Here is an 8,886-nt window from a genome sequence, read left to right as displayed (position 1 = left end):
TACGAAAATATCCAAAACTATCCTCACAACACTCTCCCCTAACACCAATATCACAGAACATGGAACTCTCCGGAGGGTATGAACCCCTAAGGAACACTAAAGCTACTTGGGAATTACAGGACTCTGTCCCCATAATAACACTTTTAGATAAACGATCACTTAAACCCAGAAATAGCTTGACAGATGTGCTGGGGGGAGCTTTCTCCTCATGGTTAAAATACTCCCAACTCAACAACTTTATATGCAATAATCAAGCTAGGGAGAACTTACTAAGGGCGCCCACTCCCTTTGAACAATGCTGCCTGTCAACAATTCCCACCAGAGGCACTTTATCACTTGCAAAAAAAATGCTAGAAAATGTAGAACTAACCCCCCTCCCACCTTATACTGCTCACTGGCAACAAGACCTAAAAATAGAGCTAGATGAAAAAGACTGGAGGAAAATTTTTAACAACACACGAAAGTCATCAACCTCCACCAGATTTATAGAACTCAACTTTAAAATACTAACACGGTGGTATTTAACACCACATAGACTACATAGAATCTACCCCTCATCTTCAGCAACATGCTGGAGAGGATGCGGGAACCAGGAACAATGGCACATATATGGTGGCATTGTAACAAGATAACACCTTATTGGAAGTCAATAGAACTTCACCTAAAAAACATCTTAGGTAATGAATTTACATTACCCCCCACACTAGCCCTGTTTAACTTAAGACCAGGGATCCCATGCAAGATACGATCGACACTGTTGACAATATGCCTAAACAGTGCGAAAGCCTTAATAGCACAAAATTGGAAATCCCTCTCTGTCCCATCTAGCCAACAATGGCTATCAAAAGTAACAGAAACCATACAACTAGAACAGTATGGATATTACAGACGCAACCAACTTGATCTATTCCTCGATGTCAAGTTTTATTGGGAGACACTCCTACACACCCTTAACGCTCAATAACCCCCCCCCCCAAAAAACAATGTGACACCTCCGACTAACACTAGGACCTAACATTAAGGTAAAACAGACATGCAGACCACTACCAAGACGCCAACTAAACTCCATATCCACAAAGACAAGACGAAGACTGACCACCTTATAGTCACAAAAGCCAGTCTCCAGTTGTTACCTTTATATTCATGTTATAGTTTGACAAGTTATATTTATGCTTTTTGCCGAAACCAACTATACGGTTTCCCTCCCATTACTCCACAGTCCACATAAGAACTCTGCTCACCCAGTCTCAAAACGAGATTGCACAGGATACTAACTGAATGGACTGGAAAATACACACCTGTTGTACCTTTGTACGATATACTTTATACACTTTGTGGAAACCCTCTGTACTATTGTATTATCTATATGGAAAATTAATAAAAATCATTAAAAAAAAAAAAAAAACCCAAAATGTATTTGTGTAAGACACAGTACTAAAGAGAAAAGGATGCTCTTCTCCTCCACTGTAAAAGGATGCTCTTCTCTTCCACTGTATATGCAAATATGAAATTCTTATTTTTTAACAATTCTTAAAGGGATAGCTTAGTTGATTTTATAGTGTAATGATTTGAATGATGCAAATTAGATAATAAAAGTAACTAGCATTCTTGTATAAAATTATATTTTATATCGAAATGATGAATGAAAAAATGTGGGTTTAAAGGGACAGTCTTTTCAAAATTAAACTTTCATGATCCATATAGGGAATACAATTTTAATCTACTATGCAATTAACTTTTTACCATCAAATTTGCTTGGTTCCCTGGGTGTAATTTTTTAAAAGCTAAACATAGGTGGGCTTAAAATGATTTCTATTTTGATGAAAACAGTCTCATAGCTTAGAGCATGTTTAATTTTTTTTTGTTACACATTACTAGTTCATGTATATCGTATAGCTAACAATGTGCTCACTATGGTGGAGTTATTTAAGAGTCTGTACTGATTGGATAAACTGCTTGTCTGTCAAAAGCACTGAGATAATCACAGCGTTAATAAATATATAAATTAAAGGGATAGTGTAGTTAAAAAATAAATTCTCATGATTTGGATAGAGCAATCGATTGTAATTCATTTTCCAATTTCAATACTATTATAATTTTTTTTTTAAATTATTTTAGTATGTTTATTTAATAATTATTGGAGGGGCAAGTCCATTTTTTTAGGACATGTGTAGCAATAGCTGATTGAATGGCTAATTGTTGACACCAATCATCAAGAGCTAGCCAAGTTCTTAACAATAAATGTGCCATCAAATTCATAATTAGAGTAAATTAGAAAGTTACTTAAAATAACATGCTCAATCTGATTCTTGAAAGGTTATTTTTGACTAGACTATCCCTTTAACTTAAATCTTTTGGTTATGTAACACTATTAATCATTTCAAATGTTTTGTAGATTAAAGTGGAACACCAATTAGCTTACAAGTATACTGTCCCTTACAAATGTAACCATGATGCTTTTTTAAAAAATATATAAATAAAAAATAAAGAACTATATATTCAACCAACTATTTAAAAAAAACAATTAAATCAATATTCATTAAACTGGATTCCTTCTTATTTCTTCAGTTGACACCGCGTTAGATTCCTTAAAAAAAAATATTAATATTTTTAAAATGGAAATGCACAGAATAATTATAAAACATATTTGCCTAGATTTAGAGTTCTGCGTTAGCCGTCAAAAGCAGCATTAAGGGCTCCTAACGCTGCTTTTTACCGCCCGCTGGTATTTAGAGTCAGTCAGGAAAGGGTCTAACACTCACTTTCCAGCCGCGACTTTTCCATACCGCAGATCCCCTTATGCCAATTGAGTATCCTATCTTTTCAATGGGATCTTCCTAACGCCGGTATTTAGAGTCTTGGCTGAAGCGAGCGTTAGAACTCTAACAACAAAACTCCAGCCGCAGAAAAAAGTCAGGAGTTAAGAGCTTTATGGGCTAACGCCGGTTTATAAAGCTCTTAACTACTGTGCTCTAAAGTACACTAACACCCATAAACTACCTATGTACCCCTAAACCGAGGCCCCCCCCACATCGCTGCCATTATAATAAATATTTTTAACCCCTAATCTGCCGACCGCACACCACCGCCACCTACATTATCCCTATGAACCCCTAATCTGCTGCCCCTAACATCGCTGACACCTACATTATATTTATTAACCCCTAATCTGACCCCCCAACGTCGCTGCTACCTTACCTACACTTATTAAGCCCTAATCTGCCGACCAGACCTCGCCGCCACTATAATAAATGTATTAACCCCTAAACCGCCGCACTTCCGCCTCAAAAACCCTATAATAAATAGTATTAACCCCTAATCTGCTTTCCCTAACATCTTTGACACCTAACTTCAAGTATTAACCCCTAATCTGCCTACCGGACCTCACCGCTACTCTAATAAATGTATTAACCCCTAAAGCTAAGTCTAACCCTAACACTAACACCCCCCTAAGTTAAATATAATTTTTATCTAACAAAATAAATTAAATATTATTAAATAAATTATTCCTATTTAAAGCTAAATACTTACCTGTAAAATAAATCCTAATATAGCTACAATATAACGAATAATTATATTGTAGCTATTTTAGGATTTATATTTATTTTACAGGCAACTTTGTATTTATTTTAACTAGGTACAATAGCTATTAAATAGTTATTAACTATGTAATAGCTACCTAGTTAAAATAATAACAAAATTACCTGTAAAATAAATCCTAACTTAAGTTACAATTAAACCTAGCACTACACTATCAATAAATAAATGAACTAAACTACCTACAATTACCTACAATTAAATCAACTAAACTAAATTACAAAATAAAAACAAACACTAAATTACAAAAAATAAAAAAAGATTACAAGAATTTTAAACTAATTACACCTAATCTAAGCCCCCTAATAAAATAAAAAAGCCATTCCAAAATAAAAAGTTTTACCCTCTGGAGGACCTCTTCTGGATGGATCAGTGATACCCGGCTGGGTGAATACAAGGTAGGGAGATCTTCAGGGGGGTAGTGTTAGGTTTATTTAAGGGGGGTTTGGGTTAGATTAGGGGTATGTGGGTGGTCGGTTGTAATGTTGGGGGGGGTATTGTATGGTTTTTTTTACAGGGAAAAGAGCTGATTTCTTTGGGGCATGCCCCGCAAAAAGCTCTTTTAAGGGCTGGTAAGGTAATAGAGCTGTTAACTTTTTATTTTAGAATAGGGTAGGGCATTTTTTTATTTTGGGGGGCTTTGTTATTTTTTTAGGGGGCTTAGAGTAGGTGTAATTAGTTTAAAATTCTTGTAATCTTTTTTTATTTTTTGTAATTTAGTGTTTGTTTGTTTTTTGTAATTTAGTTTAGTTGATTTAATTGTAGGCAATTGTAGGTAGTTTAGTTAATTTATTTATTGATAGTGTAGTGTTAGGTTTAATTGTAACTTAGGTTAGGATTTATTTTACAGGTAATTTTGTTATTATTTTAACTAGGTAGCTATTAAATAGTTAATAACTATTTAATAGCTATTGTACCTAGTTAAAATAAATACAAAGTTGTCTGTAAAATAAATATAAATCCTAAAATAGCTACAATATAATTATTCGTTATATAGTAGCTATATTAGGATTTATTTTACAGGTAAGTATTTAGCTTTAAATAGGAATAATTTATTTAATAAGATTTAATTTATTTTGTTAGATAAAAATTATATTTAACTTAGGGGGGTGTTAGTGTTAGGGTTAGACTTAGCTTTAGGGGTTAATACATTTATTAGAGTAGCGGCGAGGTCCGGTCAGCAGATTAGGGGTTAATACTTGAAGTTAGGTGTCAAAGATGTTAGGGAGGGCAGATTAGGGGTTAATACTATTTATTATAGGGTTTTTGAGGCGGGAGTGCGGCGGTTTAGGGGTTAATACATTTATTATAGTGGCGGCGAGGTCCGATCGGCAGATTAGGGGTTAATAAGTGTAGGTAAGGTAGCGGCGACATTGGGGGGGCAGATTAGGGGTTAATAAATATTATGTAGGTGTCAGCGATGTTGTGGGCAGCAGATTAGGGGTACATAGGGATAATGTAGGTTGCGGCGGTGTCTGGAGCGGAAGATTAGGGGTTAATAATAAAATGCAGGTGTCAGCGATAGCGGAGGTGGCAGATTAGGGGTTAATAAGTGTAAGCTTAGGGGTGTTTAGACTCGGGGGTCATGTTAGGGTGTTAGGTGCAGACATAGGAAACAATGGGGCTGCGTTAGGAGCTGAACGCTGCTTTTTTGCAGGTGTTAGGTTTTTTTGCAGCTCAAACTGCCCCATTGTTTCCTATGGGGGAACCGTGCACAAGCACATTTTTCCAGCTGGCCGCTACCGTAAGCAACGCTGGTATTTAGAGTTGAAGTGGCGGTAAATATGCCTCTACACTCCCTTTTTGGAGCCTAACGCAGCCCTTTAGAGAACTCTAAATACCAGCGTTATTTAAAAGGTGAGGGGGAAAAAAACACGCGTAGCTAACGCACCCCTTTGGCCGCAAAACTCTAAATCTAGCCGATTGTTTTTGAGAAATATAAAATATACTAACATGAGAAATATAGAGCAACCAGGTTATTTCGAACTTCAACACCACCAGCAGTGGAATCTCTTGAAGCCTCAAGATCTTCATTATCATCATTCTCACTGTGAACAGTGACATCCCCATCTCCATCTTGCAGAGCAATGTTTTGCAAAATATAGGACACCAAAATTATATCGGAGACCTTACACGGAGCATATTGTAGAATTCCACCTGATCTATCTAGACACCGAAATCTAGTTTTTAATAACCCGAATGTCCTTTTAATAAATGAGCGAGTGCTCCGATGAACATCATTATAGTTTTTCTCGCCATCATTTCTTGGATTGGTAAATGGCGTCATGAGCTAGTGACGACAAGGATATCCACTGTCTCCTAAAAAATAAATAAACTATAAATACATTGGAAAACATGTCCAATAAAAGGAAAAAAAAACATGAACATTAAATGTAAAATTGACTATCAAAGATAGGAATAAGAAACATAATTACCTTACAGCCATCCATCAGGCATTTATGCTAATTCAAACATCCGATAAAGCGCAGACTGCTGAAGTATATAATAGTCATGGCATGACCCAGGAAAATTTGATCTGACACTCATAATTGTAAGCTTAGCATCACAAACCATTTGAATGAATGGTTATGCTTGCAATTCCTAAACTGTTCCTTTTTATGTTGCGGAGTTCTTATTTGGATGTGGGTGCAATCAATAGCCCCTAAGACATTGGGCATACCAGCAACTTTAAAAAAAATTACTTTTCAAGCTTTGCTAACCTTCAGAATTATTGGGAAAATGAATAAATAATTTTAAATGCTTCAAAATAGCTCTGAGCGCATGTGTGAGATGCCTTGAAAAAGAAGGCTGACTAAGGCCCACAACGATACTGCTGGCGGATTGAAAAGACCCAGTAGCCAGGAAATGTATGACAGCCAATAACTTTATCATGCCAGGAAGAGCATGAGTCCTTCCTGTATTTGGGTCAATATCAGCTTTAACCAGATTATATACATTAATTAAGGACTGCCTATTCAGTCGGAATCTTTGTTTTACTTCATGGTCTGATAGAGCTTCCCAACCAATTCTTAACCGAAAATTTCTTGGAACCCTTCTTTTTACTTGTTCCACAACTAGATCTTGCTCTGCGACCTGTTGTGGTCGATTTCTGTTTCGGGACACAGCTAACACAACAAGGAAAAGGAAATTTCTATTTCAACTGGTAACAACAAAAATCAACTACTCGCACTCTTCCACTAACTCGCAACCTAAAAATTGGTGAATTTAGAAACAGTGAATAGGACATGCAACACTTTTGATAAATATATGATAATTGTGAATAAAAAAGGGCATCTATGAAATGTGTATAGGTTTAATACAAGAATTAGGCATTTCCAGACAACTTATTCGCATATATTGAAAACTTGCAAATGAACATAATTTTGTTCGCATATATGAGAAGTTGTGACTTTTCTGGTGCATCAACTTTGATAAATATGGAGATATCAATTGTAACGTTTCTTTTGGCGAAAAATATGAGAATTTTAATATTCGGAGCTTTATAGAAAGTGTATACAATTTTAATAAAGTTTCTAATTTACTTTTATTATCTAATATGCTTCATTGTCTTGCAGCATCGAACATAACATTTCTGTGTTTTCAGACTCCCATTGATTTCTATGACTTTTGCGGCCTTAAGGGTGGTGGTTTGAACGATAGGTACGCTGTGTCAGAATAGACGCAAGCGTACCTGTTGAGTGTTTGATTAATTGGCAAGAGGGTCAAATAGATTCGAATGTGACGGCAGATGATCAGTGTTCCGCTCGAATAACACTAGCATCGGATTGATATTGCGGGAGCATATATTACGCCACACATTTCAACACTTGGCGATCTTGACGCTTTGTTAACTACGGCAGATCAATTTTGCGTCTTATTTGATGCAGAATTACAGCGTATTATCAGTTAAAGCATTGATAAATCGGCTCCTGTGTCTTGAAAATAAGATGAAAAATAAAATATTGAAATTTAAATTTAAATTAAATCATAATTTATTATTTATTTATTAGTTGTATAATTTAATAAAGTTTATGCTTCATTTTTAAATATACATAAAAAAATACTTAAAAATCATAAAAACAAGAGCTTTCTTGTCCGTTTAAATTACAATTTGTTTCTGGCATGCAATCTAGATCAGGTGAAAGAATTTTGATCACAAATCAGAATAACTGTGAAGTTTAAATTGTAAATGTCTTTGTTAAGAGCAGACAGCACGTTGTTCTGTGGAATGTTTGATATAAAACTTTATAATTAATAAATAGTTCTGTAGAAATGTCTGCGATATCACAGTTATATAATGATTTCTCATACTTTTAAGTTGCTTTCAGACTCTGTTTCTTGTTTCGTTTCTTTCTTTTCCCTTCACTTCTATTTACAATTTGATCATTAATGTGTGAAGCTTTGTACTGTGCTAAGGGAGTGATGACAAAGCATATCAGATGCCTGAGGAAACTACAGCAGTTTTGTTTCTCACAAAGACAACTACTGAAACACAATCAGAAGCATTTAAAGCGACCTTAAACTGCAACACGAAAATGCACTAAAGTATTTTAGCACATTTTTTTTATGACACTGTTGCATATAACTAACGTATCAATCACATTGCTTTAGGAAAGCTTAGCAAATGAATTATCTATAAAATCTTCCAGGCTTTAATGGTGAATTTTATAGAAAAATTAATAGATATATTTTTTAAAGGGTTATTATAATTGGCCCCTATATGTTTAACCCCTGTAAGAGTCAGCTTTAGACCAGCAATGCACTAATGAGCCAAACACATTTGGTGAGCCAATAACAAAAGGCATATGTGAGTAGCCACCAATCACCCCCTAGCTCCCCAGTAGTGCACTGCTGCTCTAGATTTGACTTTAGAGTAGATCACTATCATTGTATGCAAGTAATTGTGCATTAATAAAAAGCTTCCTCGGAGTAACGCTTGACTCAAATCTGTCCTTCATTCCCCACATCCAATTGCTCTCTTCATCGTGCCGCAACCACCTACACAATATCTCCAAAATTTGTCCGTTTCTGAGTGCTGAAACTACTAAACAACTAATCCACTCCCTGGTAATTTCCCGACTTGACTACTGTAACAACTTACTAACTAGCCTCCCTCTCTCCCGCTTCTCCCCTACAATCCATCCTAAATGCATCTGCCAGGCTAATCCACCTCTCTCGAAGCTCTGTTTCTGCTGCACCTCTCTGTGAGTCCCTTCACTGGCTCCCCATTCACAGCAGAGTTAAATTCAAAATTCTCACCCTGACCTACAAATCCCTCACCAATGCTGC

The sequence above is a fragment of the Bombina bombina genome, chromosome 4, assembly GCF_027579735.1.
Source record: "Bombina bombina isolate aBomBom1 chromosome 4, aBomBom1.pri, whole genome shotgun sequence".
Taxonomy (NCBI): Eukaryota; Metazoa; Chordata; class Amphibia; order Anura; family Bombinatoridae; genus Bombina; species Bombina bombina.
The sequence above is the reverse complement of the archived record's forward strand: the minus strand, read 5'-3'. Positions refer to the sequence as shown.